This window comes from Rhinoderma darwinii, chromosome 3, assembly GCF_050947455.1.
Source record: "Rhinoderma darwinii isolate aRhiDar2 chromosome 3, aRhiDar2.hap1, whole genome shotgun sequence".
In the NCBI taxonomy this organism is placed as follows: domain Eukaryota; kingdom Metazoa; phylum Chordata; class Amphibia; order Anura; family Rhinodermatidae; genus Rhinoderma; species Rhinoderma darwinii.
This window is the reverse complement of record NC_134689.1, coordinates 124456015-124480201: the sequence shown is the minus strand read 5'-3', so window position 1 is coordinate 124480201 and position 24187 is coordinate 124456015. Positions and strand designations below refer to the sequence as shown.

Sequence of the window (24187 nt, the reverse complement as noted above, 5' to 3'; positions counted from 1 at the left end):
ACCCAATCATCTTCACTGACAACACATGGTTAACACAAGGTTGTCTGTAAAATATAACAAATATTTTTATGACATATTGGTCAATCCTAAGAACATTGAGAGAAAGTGAACATAATTTCTATGTTTCTCGACATGTTTAAAATCATTTCACCCAGTCTTGCCAATTTTTAGAAAGTGGGCTGGGTTTAGCAATTCTGCATCCCGACACATTAATTATAATTTAAGCCAAAAACTAGCGTAAATTATAGTGTAGATCTACGCCAGCTCCTGGCTGTTGAAGATTTAATTCATCGACGCACGGACAGCCAAAAATGCAACAAATGTCTTAAGAGGCGTGTGCCTCTTAGGTTGGATTCACACGACCATGGACGGAATATATGGACGGAATATATTTCGTCCGGAAGTCCCGGACCAAACACGGTGCAGGGAGCCGGGCTCCTAGCATCATAGTTATGTACGACGCAAGGAGTCCCTGCCTCGCTGCAGGACAACTGTCCCGTACTGTAATCATGTTTTCAGTACGGGACAGTTGTCATGCAGCGAGGCAGGGACTCCTAGCATCATACATAACTATGATGCTAGGAGCCCGGCTCCCTGCAGTGTGTCCGGTCTGGGATTAGCGGCCAAAATACGTTCCGTCCAATACGGACGTAACATGGTCGTGTGAATCCAGCCTTATGCCTAAGTATACTTTTATTTTATGTTTTTTTAATCGTGTATATATGGCTCAAGGAAGAACTGACAGGGAACATCTAAGGCCTCGTGCACACTTCCTTCACCGTTTTAGCGGACATTTTTGACGGATCCGTGTGCCCGTTTTAGCGGCCGCGTGGTTTCTGTGTGCACTCTGTGTTTCCGTTTCCGAGCGCCGAGCATGGTACTGTCCAGGGTGCTGAAAGAGCAGGGTTGTTCAGCGCTAGTCACTGTACTTGGTGCTGAAAGAGTTAATGGGCTGCACTGATCGGCGGTAACTTTTTCAGCACCCTGGACAGCGACTAGCGCAAGAAGTGTTTCTGATTTAGAAATGTCACCAATACAAAACCTAAAAAAATGGCATAATATTAAAAACAGGTCTTTGCTGTATTACATGAAAGACATTAAAATATATAAATGATAGAAGATAGTGTATAATACAGTATAATTCCGTGTTATTCATCTCTTTCTAGGTCCAGACCTACCTTTTATACCATTTATTTCCAGATAAAATAAAAACTATGAAAAATAGCATAATCTTAACAATTATCTGTAGAAGTTTCATGAAGGGGCTGCATGTTTTCCCAGCCACAGTTGTCAGATTGCCACCGATAGAATAGGGCATCAATATCTTAAGGATAGGCCATCATTATTACAGACCCAGAAACCCCTTTAACCCCTTTACGCTCAGCTCAGTACTATTATGTCGGGCTAAGCGCATCGTTCGCGCTCAGCTCAGTAATAGTACTGACCTGATTTCACACAGCGCCATTTTTCCCCATAATGTGTTTGAGTTGCGTTGAGTGTGCAGGGACCGATCGCAGTGGAACAAAAGTAGAACAAAAGTTAGGTGATCAGTATATGATCAGTACGTGTCCGACACCCAGACCCCGCACTGATGTTGCCTGAAGCAGATGGCTGCGGTCAAAGAATAGGAGCAGAGCTGCAGTTCCACCGAACGGCTGCTATGCAGTGATGGGAGCCATCTGCTTCCGGCCCCAACTACTGCATCCCGTTCCAAACATCCGGTGCACGGAGGCAACCGGAGTTGCGGATCGGTGTGGGGTCCGGATGTCGGTGTTTTCAGAAAGTGGACAACCCCTTTAAGGCCCAAATTATTGTTTGCTGCATTGCTAAATATAACTATTATGTGTTTGGAAAGTCCAGATTTCTATTTTCTACCACAAAACCATGGGCCCATATATTCCGAAAGCACAATGGTTGCTAAATGTTTAAAACGGATCTCAGTCATCTGACCTAGCTTTTATAAGTTTCAAATGGATCAGTATTAAGAAGTTAATATTGCTTATGTGTAACTAAAACCAAGTCCAATTGACATTCACAATTCGCGCTTTACTATTCCCAATTCAAAGCACTATTAGGCATTATTTACACGAGCGTTGCGCATCTCGGACGTGAAAAACTGCAGTTTTTCACGCCTGAGGTGCACCCGTGCTCAGCGCTGCGGGACGCGATGTGTCGCATCCTCCATAGATGAGAGTCTATGGAGGGATGCGTGAAGCGTGAAAAAATAGGACATGTCCTATTTTCTCACGGACCCTTCACACAGTCCGTTGAAACAACGGCTGTGTGAACGGCCCCATTGAATTACAAAGGTCCGTGGGACGGCCGTTGTTTCAACGGCCGTCGCATGAACGTTTAACACGCTCGTGAAAATAAGGCCTTAGTATATAATATAATACAAAACAAGAATTCTATGAGGACATAACTTTTAGCCAGGAAGGTTATAGGTATTGTTTTTTTATTACAGTTATACTTTTCTTATAGAACATGTGATCAAATACACCCCATTTTATTGTAAATACATTACAACTACTTATTACCAGCAGTATCACTACTCAGAGGACAAATAGGATTTTGTATTAACATATAACATAAAGGGCACTGTCCTGTCTACGTAGGACAACTGCAGGCAGCTAGAATGTAATGAGCACATAATGTAATGAGTACATAATAAACCCCCAAACTGCTTTCCTATAGGGCTGCCTTTTGTAATTATGAATCTTTTATATTTATTATGGTGTAAGGTTTTATTGTCATCTCAGTAAAGCAATAATCTGAATAGGAAATAAGAACTCACTTGTAAAGACCTTGCCAAAGTTTCTCTGCGAGTTGTTCATATGGCCCTGTTGTGTGTGGGTGGAGCTGTTCAAAAGGATTTTCAAGTATCTTGCTTCGCTGTTCGTAGCACATTTTGGCTTCCAGGGTTGCTTTTAAATACAATAGCCTACCTAAAGAGTTAAACACGGGTACTAAATGCAATTCTAATGCACAAAAATATTCTTGTAAGTAAATAGTAATTATGTGATTCATTCATGTTCTTTTTATTATATCTGGCATGTAAGATGTATATTTTTGTACCTTTTTTCAGATTTACATTTTCGTTTTTTCCTCCCTACCTTCCAAAAGCCATAACTTTTTTACTTTTCCGTCGATATAGTCTTATGAGGGCTTCATTTTTGCTGGACGAGTTGTAGATTTTGGTAGCACCATTTATTGTGCCATATAATGTACTAGGAAACGGGGGAAAACATTTTTGTGGAGTAGAAAATGAAAAAAAACAGCTATTCCTCCATAGTTTTTTGCACGTCGTTTTTACGGAATTCACTGTGCAATTAAAACAACATGTTAACTTTATTCTGTGGGTCAATACAATTACGGCGATACCAAATATATATAGTTTTTTCTATATTTGACTACTTTTACAAGTAAAAACCTAAGTGTAAGAAATAAAATTTATTTTGTGTCGCCAAATGCCAAGAGCCATAACTTTTTTATTTTTCCGTCGATTAAGTGGTATTAGAGCTTATTTTTTGTGGGATAAGCTGTGGTTTTTAATGATACCATTTTGGTGTACATGCGATGTTTTAATCACTTTTTATTTCATTTTTTTGTGGTAGATGAGGTGACCACAAAATAGAGATCCTGGCGTTTACAATTTTTTTTTACGGCGTTCAACGTGCGGGTTAAATAATGATAAATTGTAATAGTTTAGACTTTTACGGACCAATTATGTTTATTTATTTTTTTACTATGCTCTAGGGGGAAAATGGGAAAAGGGGGGTTTTTTGGACTTTAAATTTTTTATTTATTTTTTTACATTACATTTTTTATTTTATTTTACTAATTTGTACTTTTTTTATTAGTCCCCCTAGGGGACTTCAACCAGCGATCGTTAGATCGCTTGCACTATATATGTATTGCAGTATATCGTAATTCTGACAGGCTTCTATTAAGCCCTGCCAGATGCAGCGCTTAATAGGAGCACAAAGATGGCAGACCTGGCAGCCATAGCAACCATCGTCACCCCGCGATTGCATTGCAGTGGGCGGGATCGCGCTCGAACGTGATCCCGCTTGTTACTCTGAAGTGTCGGCTGTAACATACAGCCGACACCGGCATCGTATGGAGCGGGTTCACTCCGTGAGCCCGTTCCATACTTCCCCTACCCGACTTTGGCGTATGGATACGTCAAATGTCGGGAAAGGGTTAAAGAGGACCTGTCACTAGGTGAGTCCAGCGGTGTTTATTCCGTACCTCTGCGCTCCCCCGTTGCTGAGATATTGCCCGATGTTTATTTATTAAACAATATGTAAATGAACCGCTGGCTAGCTAAGAGGGTTTGGCCACCAGCTATTCTCAATGGGCGGAGCTAACAGAGAGCCTCTGATGCTGACCTATCAACGTGAGGCTGTTTACTCCAAACACTACTAGGCCAGCGCCCTAGGAATGTCTGGAGGAAACAGCCTCACGCTGATAAATCAGCGTCAGAGGCTCTCTGCTAGCTCCGCCCATTGAGAATAGCTGGTGGCCAAACCCTCTTGGTTGGCCAGCGGTTCATTTACATATTGTTTAATAAAGAGGGTGGAATATCTCAGCAACATAGGGAGGTAGAAGTAAGAAATAAACACCGCTGGACTCACAGACACAGCGGCAATTACGTGAGTCTAATAACTCACTTTGTTGGACCTAATGACAGGTCCTCTTTAAGGGTATGTGCACCTTAAAGGACTGGGAAATCCCATCTTATGCTAGAATTAAAGAGCTGAACACTGCATCCCTTTGGCTTAAAGAGTACCTTTCACCAGCAATACCTCATGTGTTTTCATTTAAAAATCATTAGCCCCCAAAAAAATATATATTTTTCAAACTATAACAATTTAGAAAAAAAAAACATACTCTGTAGAAGTTGCACACTTAGTATGCAAATGACGCAACTACCTGTAAGAGTCGAGTCCCAACTTCCTAGTAGGGGGATACCGGCACGCCCAGTATCTTCCCACAAACCCCCACAGCAGCATACAGAATCAGACTGTGAGATATATATGGTTATTGTGGGATCTCGCAGATCTGACTTAAAGAGTGATATCTATAGCATTAAAACAGCAGAGTGCTGTCTACAGAATTAAAGGGGTTGTACCAAAATGGACAGTTATCTGATCGCTGGGGGCCCTTATTGCCGAGATCTTTACTGATTGCAAGAATAGTGGTCCCGAACCTCCCGTTCCACCTCATTGTTCCCCATGCAGTGAGGAGGAGCTTGAATGCAGCAGAAATCGATCATGCACCCCGCCGCTCCATATAATGTCTGTGGCACTGATGAAAACAGCTGAGTGCTGTACACAGCTGTTTCCGTCCTTCCAATAAACTTAGAATGGAGCGGCAGCATGCATGCATGCATGCTCGACCGCAGCTCCATTCAAATTCCTCCTCAGTGCAGTCGAGCAGTGTGCAGGAACAGGGCGCTCGCGATCGTTGGGGGGCCCAGCAGTCATGCCTCCAGTGATCATACAATTATCGCCTATCCTGTGAATAGGTGATAATAGTCCATTCTGGGAAAACACCTTTAATACAGCACTTCTTGATTGATAACTGCTGTATTAATGCTGTATACAGCGCTCACTCAGTCAGAGAAGTGAGATCTCGCGATAACCAGAGAGATCTCAAGGCCTGATACTGTTGTGGGGGTTTGTGGGAAGATGCTGTGCATGCTGGGATTAACATACCAGGAAGCTTGGACCTGACTTTTTCATTTAAAACAGATAGGGTATTGCTGACAATAGGCTCTCTTTAAAGGAGTTGTTTCACCATGACAACCTACTTTTATATTGAACCCAATTCAGGGATCAGCAGTCTTGCTGGGGGAGCTAAGGTTGGCCATACATTTTCCCTGCAGTGGCCACTACAGGAAAAATGCAGTATTACATGTTAGCTATTTAAATGTTTCTGGCAGCTCTCTGCTCTTCCTCATAGAAAGGGGTCCCAAGTGGGCAATTTAGGGCATATGGACAGGGATTCTCATAAGGAGACAAGCCCTTTAACTAAGTAAGGAGTCTCTGCTCAAGTCTGAAATCCACCTTCTATCTCAGCAAGGACTTTGAATACTAGTTTTATACAAAATGAAATATTTGTGTAGTCTGCACGATTAACCCCAAATAAAACATCCTCAAATGGTGGCAAAATCTTCATATACAGATCAATATGAAAAAAAAGGCACGATATGTACAAAGGGAAATATGATGTGCACATGAAATAACTAGTTAGTATACTGTAGTTTTCTTTTTAAGGCCAGGATCACACACAGAGTTTTGATTCAATTTTTTGACAGTTTTTGGCTCAGTGTTTTTAGCCAAAGCCAGAAGTGGATCCAGAAAGAATTAAAAGTATAACGTAAAGACTGATTCGTCGCCGCTATTTTGTGCCCACTCATGTATTTGAATAAAAAAACGGAGCCAAAAACTGCATTAACCTGCATCAAAACTGTGTGCGATCCTGGTCTTATAGTACCTCGGACACTTGAACATGAAAGAAATACAACAGAACAACACTTGTCACATTTCTTGCGCATTGTATGAATGTGAACTGCTGCTTGTGTTTGACTGTCAAACTCTAAAACAGATTTATTAGGACTTAGGCCTCATGCACACGACCGTGGTGTTTTTCTGGTCCGCAAATTCCAGGACCGTGTTCCGTGGAATGTCATCCGCAGTTCATCCGTATGTAATCCGCAGTTCATCCGTATGTAATCCGCAAAAATGCGGATGAAAAAAAAAAAAAAAAAAAAAGGACTTTTAAACAGGATGCCAAAAGCTTGGTCAAACCCCCTTTAGAAGGTCACATGATCCGCAAATCCGCAAACTGCGGATGACACACGGCGGTGTATCCGCAATTTCCACGGGCCCATTGACTTCTATTGGCATGTCCGCACCGCATTTGCGGCCCATAATAGGACATGTCCGGAATTTCTGCGGCACGGATGTGCGGACATGCGGAGACCCGTGAAAACACGGATAGTGTGTATGGGCCCATAGAAATGAATGGGTCCGCAATTCTCCCGTGGATTTGCGGGGGAATTGCGGACGCAAAAACACGGTCGTGTGCATGAGGCCTTACTGATGCTGAAAAGCCGCTGCCCTTTGTATACAATATGGCCGCAGTGACATGTTAACCTTGTTATGTAATGTGACAGTATCGTCCATGGGTTTCACCATTGCACATGAACCAATGCATGCCTTATACAATGCAGGGTATAACAAGAGTCGCATATAGGTAGGAATTTACTAAGACTGCCGTTTCATAAGCCAGTCTTAAGCACTATTGCATTGGATTACAATTACAGAGACACATTCCTCTTAAAGGGGTTGTCCGAGATACCATCATATTTTCAAAAACCCCTTTAATGCATGTAATTTATAAATGTAAATACATTTGTAATATACTTACATTTTCCAAAGTGGCCTCGTTTCCAGTTCCTGCCATGGGGAACTTGACTGGTGACGTCGCTCTCTGCACTGGCTCTGCCGCTTTGTTGATCTTGAATTCTTTGCCGGGTATACGACACGTCACTTGTCACGTGGTGTATATTGGCTTGTTCTGTTGTAACGCACATGCGCGGCCCCTGCTGTTATCTCGAGAACAGCAGGGACCGCGAGGACAGCAGTGACAGAGCATGCGCGTTACGGGCTGTGAAGCAGAACAAGCCAATATACACCACGTGACAAGTGACGTATACGTTGGCAGCTTTTCCCAGCGTATACGTCAAACTTAGTGCAGTATCGTGATGTGAAGGGGGCCTAATAATCATTTATTGAAACAAAGCAAACCTCTGAGTCTCTGCAGTTTGTAATTATTTTGTAGGTCATTTTTGTTAAGACTCTCAAGGTTATCCAGTGCTTTTTCATAATAAATAATTGCTTTTTGCCAGGAGCCAATGTCTTGATACAGATCTCCAGCTATTTTTTGTGCCCACATGAGTACTTTATTGTTTCTGCTTTCGGCGGTTTCCTAAACAAAACAATTCAAAATGAAGTCAGCCGATAGAAAAGTTAAATTAATATACTGTATATCATACTGGTGTATGTGCATTTAGCCACATAGCTTATAGTAGTTATACTCAACCATTTCAATCTAGGACTCTTAGGCTGGGTTCACACGACCTATTTTCAGGCGTAAACGAGGCGTATTATGCCTGGATTTACGCCTGAAAATACGGCTACAATACGTCGGCAAACATCTGCCCATTCATTTGAATGGGTTTGCCGACGTACTGTGCCGACGACCTGTAATTTATGCGTCGTCGTTTGACAGCTGTCAAACGACGACGCGTAAAAATGACTGCCTCGTCAAAGAAGTGCAGGACACTTCTTTGGACGTAATTTGAGCCGTTTTTCATTGAATTCAATGAAGAACAGCTCAAATTTACGGCCGTCAAAGACGCCTCGCATAATGCGAGGAGGAGAAATTACGTCTGAAACGAGGCAGCTGTTTTCTCCTGAAAACAGTCTGTAATTTCAGACGTAAAAGGCAGCTATCGTGTGCACATACCCTAAGGGCTCATGCGCATATCAGTTATTTTCTTCAGTGCTCTATCCGTTTTTTTAACAAATAGCACATTGACCCATTCAATTCTATGGGGCCAAGCACACATCCATCTTTTTGCGAATCTGTGTGCCCGATCCGTAAAACTCAGAGCAGGTCATATTACTGTCAGTTTTTGCGGATCAGTCTCACCCATTCTATTCAATCGTCCATTAAAAACTGGACCGCACACAAAAGCCATCCGTGTGCGGTCAGTGAAAGGTTAAAGATGTGTGCATGAGGCCTAAGCATAAGGGTGGCATTATATTATTTCCTAAGGGTACTAAATATCTGTACAAAAGGCTGCACTATTCTGAAATACAAGATCATCGTTAACCAACAAATCAGCACCATCTAGAGGCCACATGATGTTACTAAGAAGAATTGACTTAAAAATGACCCTTAATCTAACTTCCTTCTTCTTTAGCCCTGTGCATATCACGTTTATGTCCTTTGAATGGAATGTACATTGGGAAAGCTCCAGACATATGCGCTAAGCGTGTTCATACGTCTCCTATAGCCAGACGGAGGCCAAAAGAGTATCCTTTTGGCCTCGTTTGGGCTGGTATACATGAATATACCTCTATTTTTGAAGGCTGGTGTAGCATAGTAGACTATACTTTTGCACCCTGCCGGATCCCCCAAAAACGTATACAGCGTGGTATACTTTTTTAATATGGGGGCCTATGGGTGACGGATGCCACTTTTACGCATCAGTCGCAGCCTACATTTAACGTAAACGTCAGGATCTTTTTTCGACCTATACGTCAAATGTAGACAAAAAAACGTGCTGGGAACATAGTCTTATTCTGCTAGAAAAAGATAGGAGTCATCTAGTGTTCTGAGACTTCTGAACAGCAAATCGACATACATATGCTGTTACATGTCCTGATCCCATATTGCTGATAACTAGGAGATTCCGCATTTAGTGTTTTGGAGAAACTGGGTGATAGAAACTGACAATGAACTGTTAGGGTATATTCACACGACCTATTTTCAGATGTAATTCAGGCAGTTTATGCCTCGAATTACGCCTGAAAAAACAGCTCCATTACGCCCACAAACATCTACCCATTGCCGGCACGTAAAAATTTGCTCGGGTCAAAGAAGTGAATGTCACTTCTTGAGACGTATTCGGAGCCGTTTTTCATTGACTCCAATGAAGAACAGCTCCAATTACGTCCGTAAAAGACGCTGCGAAAAACGCGAGTACTTGCAAAAACGTCTGAAATTCAGGAGCTGTTTTTGCCTGAAAACAGCTCCGTATTTTCAGACGTATTTTGTGTTTGCGTGTGAACATACCCTTATTTTATCACGATGTTCAACCAATAAAAAAAGTGTACGTTTTACCATCAGATTCTAAAACGCTAATGCAAAGGTGACAACCAATATGGCTGCAAATGTTACTACTATGACTATAGCAGAGTCATAGCAACATAAGCGTAGTATGTAACCACTTACATACAGTTAGGTCCAGAATTATTTGGACAGTGACACAATCTTCATGATTTCTGCTCTGCATGCCACCACATTGCATTTGAAATGAAACAACTGAGATGCAATTGAAGTGCAGACTTTCAGGTTTAATTCAAGGGGTTGAACAAAAATATCCTGTGAAACGTTTAGGAATTGCAACCATTTTTCTACACAGCCGCCTCATTTCAGGGGCTCAAAAGTAATTGGACAAATTAACATTACCATAAATAAAATGTTTTTTTTAATACTTTGTAGAGAATCCTTTGCAGGCAATGACTGCCTGAAGTCTGGAACCCATGGACATCACCAAACGCTGGGTTTCCTCCTTTGTGATGCTTTGCCGGGCCTTTGTTGCAGCCGTCTTCAGTTGTTTGTTTGTTTGTGGGTCTTTCTGCCTTAGGTTTTGTCTTAACCCCTTAAGGACGCAGCCACTTTTGGACCTTATGACACAACCTCATTTTTTAAATCTGACATGTGTCACTTTATGTGGTAATAACTATGGAATGCTTTTACCAATCCAAGTGATTCTGAGATTGTTTTCTCGTGACATATTGTACTTCAAGTTAGTGAAAAAATTTGGTCGATAAATTCAATATTTTTGTGTGAAAAACACCAAAATTTAGAGAAAATTTGCAAAAAATTAGCATTTTCTAAATTCAAATGTATCTGCTTGTAAGACAGATAGTTATACCACACAAAATAGTTACTAGCTAACATTTCCCATATGTCTACTTTAGATTGGCATCGTTTTTTGAACATCCTTTTATTTTTTTAGGACGTTATAAGGCTTCTAAGTTAGCAGCAATTTCTCACATTTTCAAGAAAATTTCAAAAGCCTATTTTTTTAGGGACCAGTTCAGTTCTGAAGTGACTTTGAGGGCCTTATATATTAGGAACCCCCACAAATCACCCCATTTTAAAAACTGCACCCCTTAAAGTACTCAAAACAGCATTTAGAAAGTTTAACCCTTTATGCGTTTCACAGGAATTAAAGCAAAGTGGAAGGGAAATTTGCAAATTTCATTTTTTTTTTGCAGAAATTCCATTTTAATCCATTTTTCCTGTAATACTGAAGGTTTTTACCAGAGAAACACAACTGAATATTTATTGCCCTGATTCTGAAGTTTTTAGAAATATCCCACATGTGGCCCTAGTGCGCTACGGGTCTGAAACAAAAGCCCCAGAAGCAAAGGAGCACCTAGTGGATTTTTGGGCCTTCCTTTTCTTAAATTATATTTCAGGCACCATGTCAGGTTAGAAGAGGTCTTGTGGTGCAAAAACAAAGGAAACCCCCCAAAAGTGACTCCATTTGGGAAACTATACCCTTTGAGGAATTCATCTAGGGGTGTAGTGAGCATTTTGACCCCACAGGTGTTTCATAGATTTCATTAGAATTGGGCAGTGAAAATGAAAAATTACATTATTTTCCAATAAGATGTAGCTTTACCTCAAAATTATTATTTTTTTCAACAAATAAATGAGGAAAAGCACCCCAACATTTGTAAAGCAACTTCTCCAGAGTACGGAAATACCCAACATGTGGTCATAAACTGCTGTTTGGGCAAGCGGCAGGACTCGGAAGGGAAGGCACGCCATTTAGCTTTTGGAGAACTGATTTTGCTGGATTGGTTTCTCTGCACCATGTCGCATTTGTAAAGCTCCTAAGGTACCAGAATAGTGGAAACCCCCCAAAAGTGACTCCATTTAGGAAACGACACCCCTTGAGGAATTCATCTAGGGGTGTAGGGAGCATTTTGACCCCACAGGTGTTTCATAGATTTCATTAGAATTGGGCAGTGAAAGTGAAAAATTACATTATTTTCCAATAAGATGTAGCTTTACCTCAAAATTTTTATTTTTTTCAACAAATAAATGATGAAAAGCACCCCAACATTTGTAAAGCAACTTCTCCAGAGTACGGAAATACCCAACATGTGGTCATAAATGGCTGTTTGGGGAAGCGGCAGGACTCAGAAGGGAAGGCACGCCATTTAGCTTTTGGAGTACAGATTTTGCTGGTTTGATTTCTCGGCACCATGTCGCATTTGTAAAGCTCCTAAAGGTACAAGTACAGTGGAAACCCCCCAAAAGTGACTCCATTTGGGAAACTACACCCCTAGAGGAATTCAACTAGGGGTGTAGTGAGCATTTTGACCCCCCAGGTGTTTCATAGATTTCATTAGAATTGGGCAGTAAACATGAAAAATTTCATTTTTTTCCACTAAGACGTAGCTTTAGGTAAAAATGTTTAATTTTCTCATCAAATAAAGGAGAAAAATCACCATAACATTTGTAAAGCAACTTCTCTAGAGTACGGAAATACCCCATATGTGGTAATAAAGTACTGTATGAATACACATCAGGGCTCAGAAGGGAAGGCGCGCCATTTGGCTTTTGGAGAGCAGATTTTGCTGGATTGGTTTTTCTGCGCCATGTCGCTTTTGCAAAGCCCCTTAGGTATCCGTACAGTGGAAACTACCCAAAAGTGACTCCATTTGGCAAACTACACCCATTGAGGAATTCATCTAGGGGTGTAGTGAGCATTTTGACCCCACATGTGTCTCATATTTTATTAGAAATGGGCAGTGAAAATGAAAAATTACATTATTTTCCAATAAGACGCGGCATTAGTTACAATTTTTTCATTTTCTCAACAAATAAAGGAGAAAAAGCACCGTAACATTTGTAAAGCAACTTCTTCAGAGTAGGGAAATACCCCACACGTGGTCATAAACTGCTATTTGGACACACAGCAAGGCTCTAAAGGGAAGGAGCGCCATTTAGTATTTGGAGTGGAGATTTTATAAGATTCGTTTTTTGACACCATGTTGCATTGAGCTATAGTACCAGTACAGTGGTACCCCCCGAAAAATTACCCCATTTTGGAAACTAGATCCCTCAAAGAATTGATCTAGGGGTGTAGTGAGCATTTTGACCGCACAAGTGTTTTGCAAAAATGAGTAGACAATCGATGTTGCAGATTGAAAATTGCTGTTTTCCACAGATATGCCATTTCAGTGGCCAATGAGTTGTGCCCAGCTTGTACCACCGTAGACACACATCCCATAAATTGTTAAGCGGGTTCTCCAGAATACCCCATATGTGGTATCAGGGCATATGTAAGCTGTGAGGAGTAAATCAGGATATATGTAATATGTGCGGGTACATCAGGGTATATGTAAGCTGTGCGGAGTACATCAGAGTATATGTAATATGCGCGGAGTACATCAGGATATATGTAAACTGTGGAGTACATCAGGATATATGTAAGCTGTGCGGAGTACATCAGGGTATATGTAAGCTGTGCGGAGTACATCAGGGTATATGTAATATGTGCGGGTACATCAGGATATATGTAAGCTGTGCGGAGTACATCAGGGTATATGTAATATGCGTGGAGTACATCAGGATATATGTAAACTGTGGAGTACATCAGGATATATGTAAGCTGTGCGGAGTACATCAGGGTATATGTAAGCTGTGAGGAGTACATCAGGGTATATGTAACATGTGAGGAGTACATCAGGGTATATGTAATATGTGCGGAGAACATCAGGGTATATGTAAGCTGTGCGAAGTACATCAGCGTATATGTAAGCTGTGCGGAGTACATCAGGGTATATGTAATATGTGAGGAGTACATCCGGGTATATGTAATATGTGAGGAGTATATCAGGGTATATGTAAGCTGGGCGGAGTACATCAGGGCATATGTAAGCTGTGCGGAGTACATCAGGGTATATGTAATCTGTGAGGAGTACATCAGGGTATATGTAATCTGTGCGGAGAACATCAGGGTATATGTAAGCTGTGCGAAGTACATCAGGGTATATGTAAGCTGGGCGGAGTACATCAGGGTATATGTAAGCTTGGCGGAGTACATCAGGGTATATGTAAGCTTGGCGGAGTGCAACAGGGTATATGTAATCTGTGAGGAGTACATCAGGGTATATGTAAGCTGTGCGAAGTACATCAGGGTATATGTAAGCTGTGCGAAGTACATCAGGGTATATGTAAGCTGGGCGGAGTACATCAAGGCATATGTAAACTGTGCGAAGTACATCAGGGTATATGTAAGCTGGGCGGAGTACATCAGGGTATATGTAAGCTGGGCGGAGTACATCAGGGTATATGTAAGCTGGGCGGAGTGCAACAGGTCATAATAGGATGATGTAATAATGGGGTGAATGAATAATCCATGGTGTGGTCGCTTTGAACCAATCCTTTATACACAGGCCGGGATAATTGGGTATTATACAAAATATCTGCGCTCCAGTGTTGCCTTATATTTGACTTCTTCACTAGCCCTATAAGCCGCACAAGGCCCTAAAGTTTCCTCATCCCCGCTGTGTCTATGGGGTCCACCTAGGGGGTCCAGCAAATGACAATGTGGGGTATTTAGTGAAATTCTACTGGACCTAAAAATGAGTCTGGGCCGTCATTTAGAATCATTTTGCATCATTGCGTTTTGAGTCAAAACGTGTTATTTTTCCGGTGACGGAGCTGTGTGAGGGCGCGTTTTTTGTGGAACGAGCTGTAATTTTTATTGGTTACATTTTGGGGGACATGCGATTTTTTTTATCACTATTTGTTCCATTTTTTGGGAGATGAGGAAACCAAAAAACAGCCATTCCAGCACGTGTCTTTTTTTTTTGTTTTTTTGACAGTGTTCACCGTGCAGTATAAGCAACATGTTAACTTTATTCTGCGGGGCGAGACGATTACAGCGACCCCAAATTTATATTGTTTTTTTACCTTTCACTACGTTCCTACAATAAAAATACTCTTTTCTAAAAAAAATCATGTTTTAGTGTCGCCATTTTCTGACAGCCATAACTTTTTTATTTTTTCGTTGATATCGCTGCGGGACGGCTTGTTTTATGCGTGACAAACTGTAGTTTCTATTGGTACCATTTTGCGTTACTTGCAACTTTTTGATCACTTTTTATTACATTTTTTTTGAGACAAGACGAGAAAAAAATAAAATGCTGTCATAGTTTTTTATTAAAAAAATTTACGATGTTCACCGTGCGGTAAAAATAATGTGATATTTTTATAGATCAGGCCGTTCAGAACACGGCGATACCTATTATGTATAGATTTTTTTCATATTTTCATGTTTTTTTCTAATAAAGGAGTTAATCAGGGAAACAGAGCAAGTGTTGTTTTTATTATTTATTTATTATTTATTAACTTTTATTTATTTATTTTTCTTTCACATTTTTTACTTTTTCTTTTACACTGACCTGGGGACTTGAAGATCTGGTCTTCTGATCCCCGCTACGATGCACTGCACTACTTATGTAGTGCAGTGCATCGTAACTGTCATTTTTCATTTGACAGTTAGCGTATTAGGTCCTGCCTCGGGCAGGACCTAATAGGCTACCGTACCTGGGCAACCAGGAAGCCTAGTAACGGCTTCCTGGTTGCCATAGCAACAACCGCCACCCGCGATCCATCGCGGGGGGGGGGCCGGGGGTTACAGAGGGAGCTCCCTCCCTCTGTAAACCACTTCAATGCGGCGGACGTCATTGACAGCCGCATTGAAGGGGTTAAATGGCTGCGATCGGCGGTAACAGCCATCGCAGCCATTGCAGCGGCATGCCAGCTGTGTATAACAGTTGACAGCCGCTGAAGATAAAGCGCGCACAGCTCCTGTGCTCGCTTTATCTGCAGGGCGTAACTGTACGCCCGAATGCGGGAAATCACTTGGTTTTCGGACGTACAGTTACGCCCAAATGCGGGAAGGGGTTAAGCAAGTGAAATGCATGCTCGATAGGGATGAGATCTGGTGATTGACTTGGCCATTGCAGAATATTCCACTTCTTCACCTTAAAAAACTCCTGGGTTGCTTTCGCAGTATGTTTTGGGTCATTGTCCATCTGTACTGTGAAGCGACGTCCAATCGACCTTGCTGCATTTGGTCGAATCTGAGCAGAAAGTATATCCCTGAAAACGTCAGAATTCTGTTTCTGTCTTCAGTCAATAAACACTAGTGACCCAGTGCCTTTGGCAGCCTTGCATGCCCATGCCATCACACTGCCTCCACCATGTTTTACAGAGGATGTGGTGTGCTTTGGATCATGAGCCGTTCAAAGCCTTCACCATACTTTCTTCCTCCCATCATTCTGGTACAAGTTGATCTTAGTTTCATCTAGTGGCGTAACTACCCCCGTAGCGGCTGCTACAGGGCCCGCTGCATGAGGGGGCCCGTGTCGCCCGCCGGCACGGGCCCCCACCATGGCCGGAGGCTCCGCTAGCAGCCGCTATGGCTGCTACAGCGTGACGGTACTGAACACTACGGCAGAGCAGGGAGGTATCTCCCAGCTCTGCCATTAAACAAAAGACATGTATCCCCTAGCCACAGGATAGGGGATACATGTGTGATCGCTGGCATTGATAGGGACAACGAGGGGGTGAAAGTCCCCTGAAGTTCTCCATGAGAAACCTCGGACTTCCGGGGTCTGTGTCGGTAGCTCCGTAGAAATGAATGGAGCGTCGGTCGCGCTTGTGCGCATGCGTGACCAGCGCTCCTTTCATTTTTATTGAGCTGCGCAGATGCCGGAAGTCAGAGGTTAGTCATGGAGAACTTCGGGGGACTTTCGGTCCCCCGTTCTCCCTATCGCTGCCAGCGATCACACATGTATCCCCTATCCTGTGGATAGGGGATACATGTTTTTTAAAGGACACACTGTAGGTCAGATTTTTTTGGGGGGTCGGGGCTGCATGGTGTTACCTACAGGGGGGCTGTATAGCGTTACCTACAGGGGGGGCTGTATAGCGTTACCTACAGGGGGGGTTGTATAGCGTTACCTACAGGGGGCTGTATAGCGTTACCTACAGGGGGGCTGTATAGTGTTACCTACAGGGGGGCTGTATAGGGTTACCTACAGGGGGGCTGTATAGGGTTACCTACAGGGGGGCTGTATAGCGTTACCTACAGGGGGGGCTGTATAGCGTTACCTACAGGGGGGGCTGTATAGCGTTACCTACAGGGGGCTGTATAGCGTTACCTACAGGGGGGCTGTATAGCGTCACCTACAGGGGGGCTGTACTGCGTTAACGCCATACAGCCCCCTCTGTAGATAACGCCATACAGCCCCCTCTGTAGATAACGCCATACAGCCCCTTCTGTAGATAACGCCATACAGCCCCTTCTGTAGATAACGCCATATAGACCCCCCCTGTAGATAACGCCATACAGACCCCCCTGTAGATAAACGCCATACAGACCCTCCTGTAGATAACGCCATACAGACCCCCCCTGTAGATAACGCCATACAGACCCCCCCTGTAGATAACGCCATACAGACCCCCCCTGTAGATAACGCCATACAGACCCCCCCTGTAGATAACGCCATACAGACCCCCCTGTAGATAACGCCATATTGCCCCCTCTGTAGATAGCTCCATACAGCCCCCTCCATAGATAACGCCATACAGCCCCCCTGTAGATGACGCCATACAGCCCCCACTGAAGAGAACACCATACAGACCCCTCTGTAGATATCTACAAAGGGGGCGGTATGGCGTTATCTACAGGGGGGACTCTGTATGGCGTTATCTACAGGGGGTCTGTATGGTGTTCTCTACAAGGGGGGCAGTATGGCGTTCTCTACAAGGGGGGCAGTATGGCGTTCTCTACAGTGGGGGCTGTATGGTGTTATCTACAGAGGGGGCTGTATGGCGTTATCTACAGGAGGGCTGTATGGCGTTATCTACAGGGGGGCTGTATGGCGTTATCTACAGGGGGTGCTGTATGGCGTTATCTACAGGGGGATGTATGGCGCTATCTACAGAGGGGGCTGTATGGCGTTATCTACAGGGGGGGCTGTATGGCGTTATCTACAGGGGGGGCTGTATGGCGTTATCTACAGGGGGGGCTGTATGGCGTTATCTACAGGGGGGCTGTATAGCGTTACCTACAGGGGGCTGTACAGCGTTACCCACAGGGGGGCTGTATAGCGTTACCTACAGGGGGGCTGTATAGCGTTACTTACCGGGGGGCTGTATAGTGTTACCTACAGGGGGGGCTGTATAGTGTTACCTACAGGGGAGACTGTAGCATTACCTACAGGAGGGGCTGTATAGCGTTACCTACAGGAGGGGCTGTATAGCGTTAGCACCATACAGCCCCCTCTGTGGATAACGCCATACAGCCCCTTCTGTAGATAACGCCATACAGCCCCTTCTGTAGATAACGCCATACAGACCACCCTGTAGATAACGCCATACAGACCCCCCCTGTAGATAACGCCATACAGACCCCCCCTGTAAATATCGCCATACAGACCCCTCTGTAGATATCTACAAAGGGGGCTGTATGGCGTTATCTACAGGGGGGACTCTGTATGGCGTTATCTACAGGGGGTCTGTATGGCGTTCTCTACAAGGGGGCAGTATGGCGTTCTCTACAGTGGGGGCTGTATGGCGTTCTCTACAGTGGGGGCTGTATAGCGTTATCTACAGGAGGGCTGTATGGTGTTATCTACTGGGGGTGCTGTATGGCGTTATCTACTGGGGGTGCTGTATGGCGTTATCTACAGAGGGATGTATGGCACTATCTACAGAGGGGGCTGTATGGCGTTATCTACAGGGGGCTGTATGGCGTTAATTACAGGGGGGCTGTATAGCGTTACCTACAGGGGGGGCTGTATAGTGTTACCTACAGGGGGGCTGTATAGTGTTACCTACAGGGGGGGGCTGTATAGTGTTACCTACAGGGGGGCTGTATAGCGTTACCTACAAGGGAGGCTGTGTAGCGTTACCTACAGGGGGGGGCTGCATAGCGTTACCTACAGGGGGGCTGTATAGCGTCACCTACAGGGGGAGCTGTATGGCGTTAGCACCATACAGCCCCCTCTGTAGATAACGCCATACAGCCCCCTCTGTAGATAACGTCATACAGACCCCCCTGTAGATAACGCCATACAGACCCCCCCCCCCCGTAGATAACGCCATACAGACCCCCCCTGTAGATAATGCCATACAGACCCCCCTGTAGATAACGCCATACAGACGCCCCTGTAGATAACGCCATACAGACACCCCTGTAGATAACGCCATACAGACCCCCCTGTAGATAACGCCATACAGCCCCCCTACAGAGGGGGCTGTATGGCGTTATCTACAGAGGGGGCTGTATGGCGTTATCTACAGAGGGGGCTGTATGGCGTTATCTACAGAGGGGGCTGTATGGCGTTATCTACAGGGGGTGCTCTATGGCGTTATCTACAGGGGGATGTATGGCGTTATCTACAGGGGGTCTGTATGGCGTTATCTACAGGGGGTCTGTATGGCGTTCTCTACAAGGGGGGCAGTATGGCGTTCTCTACAGTGGGGGCTGTATGGCGTTATCTACAGAGGGGGCTGTATGGCGTTATCTACAGAGGGGGCTGTATGGCGTTATCTACAGGGGGGACTCTGTATGGCGTTATCTACAGGGGGGCTGTATGGCGTTATCTACAGAGGGGGCTGTATGGCGTTATCTACAGGAGGGCTGTATGGCGTTATCTACAGGGGGGGCTGTATGGCATTATCTACAGGGGGGGCTGTATGGCATTATCTACAGGGGGATGTATGGCGCTATCTACAGAGGGGGCTGTATGGCGTTATCTACAGGGGGCTGTATGGCGTTATCTACAGAGGGAGCTGTATGGCGTTATCTACAGGGGGGCTGTCTGGCGTTATCTACAGGGGGGCTGTATGACGTTATCTACAGGGGGGCTGTATGGCGTTATCTACAGGGGGGCTGTAAAAAAGGCACTATCTACAAGGGGGGGTTGTGTGACACCCAGGGAGGGGGGGCCCCAGTCAAAAGTTTGCTATGGGGCCCAGTCTTTCCTAGTTACGCCCCTGGTTTCATCTGTCCAAAGAATGCTGTTCGAGAACTGGGTGGCTTCTTTACATGTTGTTTGGCAAAGTCTAATCTGGCCTTTCTATTTTTGAGGCTGATTAATGGTTTGCACCGTGTGGTGAACCCTCTGTATTTGCTCTCATGAATTCTTCCCTTTATGGTAGACTTAGATACTGATACACCTACTTCCAGGAGAGTGTTCGTCACTTGGGTAAATGTTGTGAAGGGGTTTTTCTTCACTATGGAAAGGATTCTGAGATCATCAACCACTGTTGTCTTCCGTGGACGTCCAGGCCTTTTGGAGTTCACAAGATCACCAGTGCTCTCTTTTTTTTGTCAAGAATGTACCAAACTGTTGATTTGGCCACTCCTAACATTTGTGCTATCTCTCTGATGGATTTCTTCATTTTTTTTCAGCCTATCGATGGTCTATTTCACTTACATTGATAGCTCCTTTGACCTCATGTTGTGGGTTCACAGCAACAGCTTCCAAGTGCAAATGCCACACCTGGTATCAACTCCACACCTTTTACCTGCTTAATTGATGATGGATTAACGAGGGAATAGCCCATGCAGCCCATTAAATAGATTTTGAGATAATTGTCCAATTATCTTTGGTCCCTTGAAAAAGAGGCAGCTACATATTAATGAGCTGTAATTCCTAAACCCTTCCTCAAATTAGGATGTGAATATACTCAAGTTAAAGCTGAAAGTCGGCGCTTTAAGCCCATATTGATTATAAAACTGTATATTAAATATGTTTTGGTAAACAGCTAAAAATCCAAAACTTGTGTCTCTGTCCAAATAATTCTGGACCTAACTGTAGAAAGATTGTTCTGACACCTGTTATTATATATCAGTACAATCCCCTCTTATGGTGCTGGCAGACTAACCAGTGACGGATCATTAGGGCGGTTCGGGCGGCAGCCCAGGCCCAAGGCTCCCAGGGGGCCCATGGCCGCCAAAGCCGCACATTACAGCACGGGCCCCCTCATGCCCGGTGGCGTCGCTAGCACAGTGACAGCCACATTCACTTGAATCTGCATCCTCGGAACACAGATACAAATGAATACTATAGACTGCAGGCCACATTAGGCCTGCAGCCTATAAGGCGCTGGGAAGACTCCCTGCAAAGGCCGAATGATGTGTAGCGCTCCGTCCGTCCGGGAAAGTGGCAAGGTAAGTAAAAAATGTTTGGTTTTTTTTGGGGGGGGGGGGGGGATGCTGTGTAGCAGTATATACAAGAAGGGGGGAAGCGCTGTGTAGCACTATATACAAGAAGGGGGAGCGCTGTGTAGCACTATATACAAGGGGGGGAAGTGCTGTGTGACACTATATACAAGGGGGAGCGCTGTGTGACACTATATACAAGGGAGAGCGCTGTGTGACACTATATACAAGGGTGGAGTGCTGTGTGGCGCTATCTATAGGGGGCTGTGTGTGGCGCTATCTACAGGGGGATGTGTGTGATGCTACCTATAGGGGGCTGTGTGCGATGCTATCTATAGGGGGCTGTGTCTGATGCCAGCTATAGGGGATGTGTGTGTGGCGTTATCTACAGAGGGGTGTGTGTGGCACTATCTACAGGGGGTGTGTGTGGCGCTATCTACAGGGGGCTGTGTGTGGTGCTATCTACAGGGGCTGTGTGTGGCACTATCTACAGGGGGTGTGTGATGCTATCTACAGGAGGTCTGTGTGGCGCTATCTACAAGGGGCTGTGTGTGACGCTATCTACAGGGGGCTGTGTGTGGCGCTATCTACAGGGGGCTGTGTGTGCCTCTATATACAGGGTGAGTGTGTGTGATGCTATCTACAGGGTCTGTGTGTGGTGCTATCTACAGCGGGGCTGTGTGGCGCTACCTATAGGGGGTTATGTTTGATGCCATCTACAGGGGGTGTGTATGGCGCTATCTACAGGGGGCTTTGTGTGTCGCTATCTACAGGGTGTATGTGTGATGCTATCTACAGGGGGCTGTGTGTGGTGCTATCTACAGGGGCTGTGTGTGGCACTATCTACAGGAGGTCTGTGTGGCGCTATCTACAAGGGGCTTTGTGTGACGCTATCTACAGGGGGCTGTGTGTGGCGCTATCTACAGGGGGCTGTGTGTGCCTCTATATACAGGGTGATTGTGTGTGATGCTATCTACAGGGTCTGTGTGTGGTGCTATCTACAGCGGGGCTGTGTGGCGCTACCTATAGGGGGTTATGTTTGATGCCATCTACAGGGGGTGTGTATGGCGCTATCTACAGGGGGCTGTGTGTGTCGCTATCTACAGGGTGTGTGTGTGATGCTATCGACAGGGGGAGTGTGTGTGATACTATCTACAGGGTCTGTGTGTGGCGCAATCTACAGGGGGCTGTGTGGTCCTATCTACAGGGGGCTGTGTGTGGCGTTATCTACTGGGGGAGTGTGTGTGATGTTATCTACAGGGGCTGTGTGTGGTGGTAACTACAGGGGACTGTGTGTGGCGCTATCTACAGGGGGCACTGTGTATGTGGTGCTTTACGTTCAGTGTTTGACACAATTATATTTAGGGGTGCAGTGTATGGTTATTATTTTATTCAGGCGAGCAGTGTATGGTGCTATTATATTTAGGGGCAAAGTGTGTAACACCATGATAATTTTATCTTCGTTTATAAGTGTGGATATGTTGGAAAAGTGAGGAGTCGAAGACATCTGAGAGGCAAATTCTGCAGAAATGGGTCATGGCCGGGAGAAGTCGTCATGAAGTCTGGACCGGATGGAGAAGAAAAGAGGAAAAAAACTACTAGAATTTGAGATGTCGTCACCTGTGAGTCCCTAGATTTATAGAGAATCTGTCACCTCTCCTGACATGTTTATTATAGGAAATCCTTGTATTTCACAAAAAGTCTTTGTGCAGTCTAGGACTGATAGACAAATGTGTGTTACCATTCCCCTTGTCAAGAGGATGTGCACAGTGTGATACTGTCAGTATGTAGGGACACAGCCCTGTGAAAAGGGGAATCGTAACACCCATTTGTTAATGCTTGTACAAAAAGTTAGTGTTACGATACTGGCGAACACTGCTGGAATCCTATGGTCAGAAGTAGCGAGCGGAGCACAGTGCAGAACCCGGTGAGACGTTCCTAGGAACAGTGCTTGGAGGGTGGAACACGAGTAGTAGTAAATAGCATGGAAGTAGAAACAGTCTGGCAAAGACAGTTCTCACGAGCAGGAGACTGGAACAAGTCACAATACTCAAGCACTGTTTGGTATTCCATGTGGTCTGAAGTAGGCCCAAACAGGAAACAAGATGGTTCCACACGATGCAACATTTGCCATCTTGGTTAAGGGCAGGTTTAAGGGCAAAACAGCAGCCTCCAGTGGTAAGGAGTAAAAGTGCAGCACAATTCTTCAAAGTGTAAAACAGCGGCCACTAGTGGTAATTTTTCAGTACAACAACAGAATCCTGACATTACTCCCTCCTTTCGACAGCGGCCTCAGGACGATGTTTGACTTGGTTTATCTGGATATCTTTGGTGAAATTCCCTAACCAGTCGAGGAGCATTGAGATTGCCTACGGGTTCCCACGAATTATCCTCAGGGCCATATCCTTGCCATTTTATTAGATATTGCAACCGATTTCTGAATATCCTGGAGTCCAGGATGTTTTCAACAGTATAATGTTCTTGTCCATCAACTTCGATAGGATCAGGGGGAGGCAGGTGGTGTCCTGGAAATGGATTTGGAACAACAGGTTTCAGTAGGGATACATGGAACACTGGATGTATTCTCATTGGTCTGGGAAGTTTGAGACGAAAAGCCACTGAGTTTACTTGTCCAATAATCTTGAAAGGACCAATACATTTTTGGCCCAATTTTGCTGAAGGTAAGTGAAGTTTCAGATTCTTGGTGGAAAGCCATACTTCATCTCCCACTTTGAAGTTTGGAGAAGGTCTACGAGATTCAGTGGCGGATTAAGAAGACCATGGGCCCTGGGCTGTTACCCAAACTTGGGCCCCCCTTCTCCACCACCACCCTGCCGCGCCGTAACTATTGCTAACACTACCTAAACACTAGTACACAAAGTAGGCACATTATGCACAAAGTACACACAGTACGCACATTATGCACAAAGTACGCACATTATGCACAAAGTACGCACATTATGCACAAAGTACACACAGTACACAAAGTAGGCACATTATGCACAAAGTACGCACATTATGCACAAAGTACGCACAGTACACAAAGTACCACATTATGCACAAAGTACACAAAGTAGGCACATTATGCACAAAGTACGCACAGTACACAAAGTA

The 24187-nt window shown here is 44.5% G+C and overlaps 1 pseudogene; it reads right to left on the bottom strand.

Annotated features, from left to right (window-relative positions):
- The window catches only part of LOC142750384 (uncharacterized), a 122880-nt pseudogene that overhangs the window by 30063 nt on the left and 68630 nt on the right, over window positions 1-24187 (bottom strand).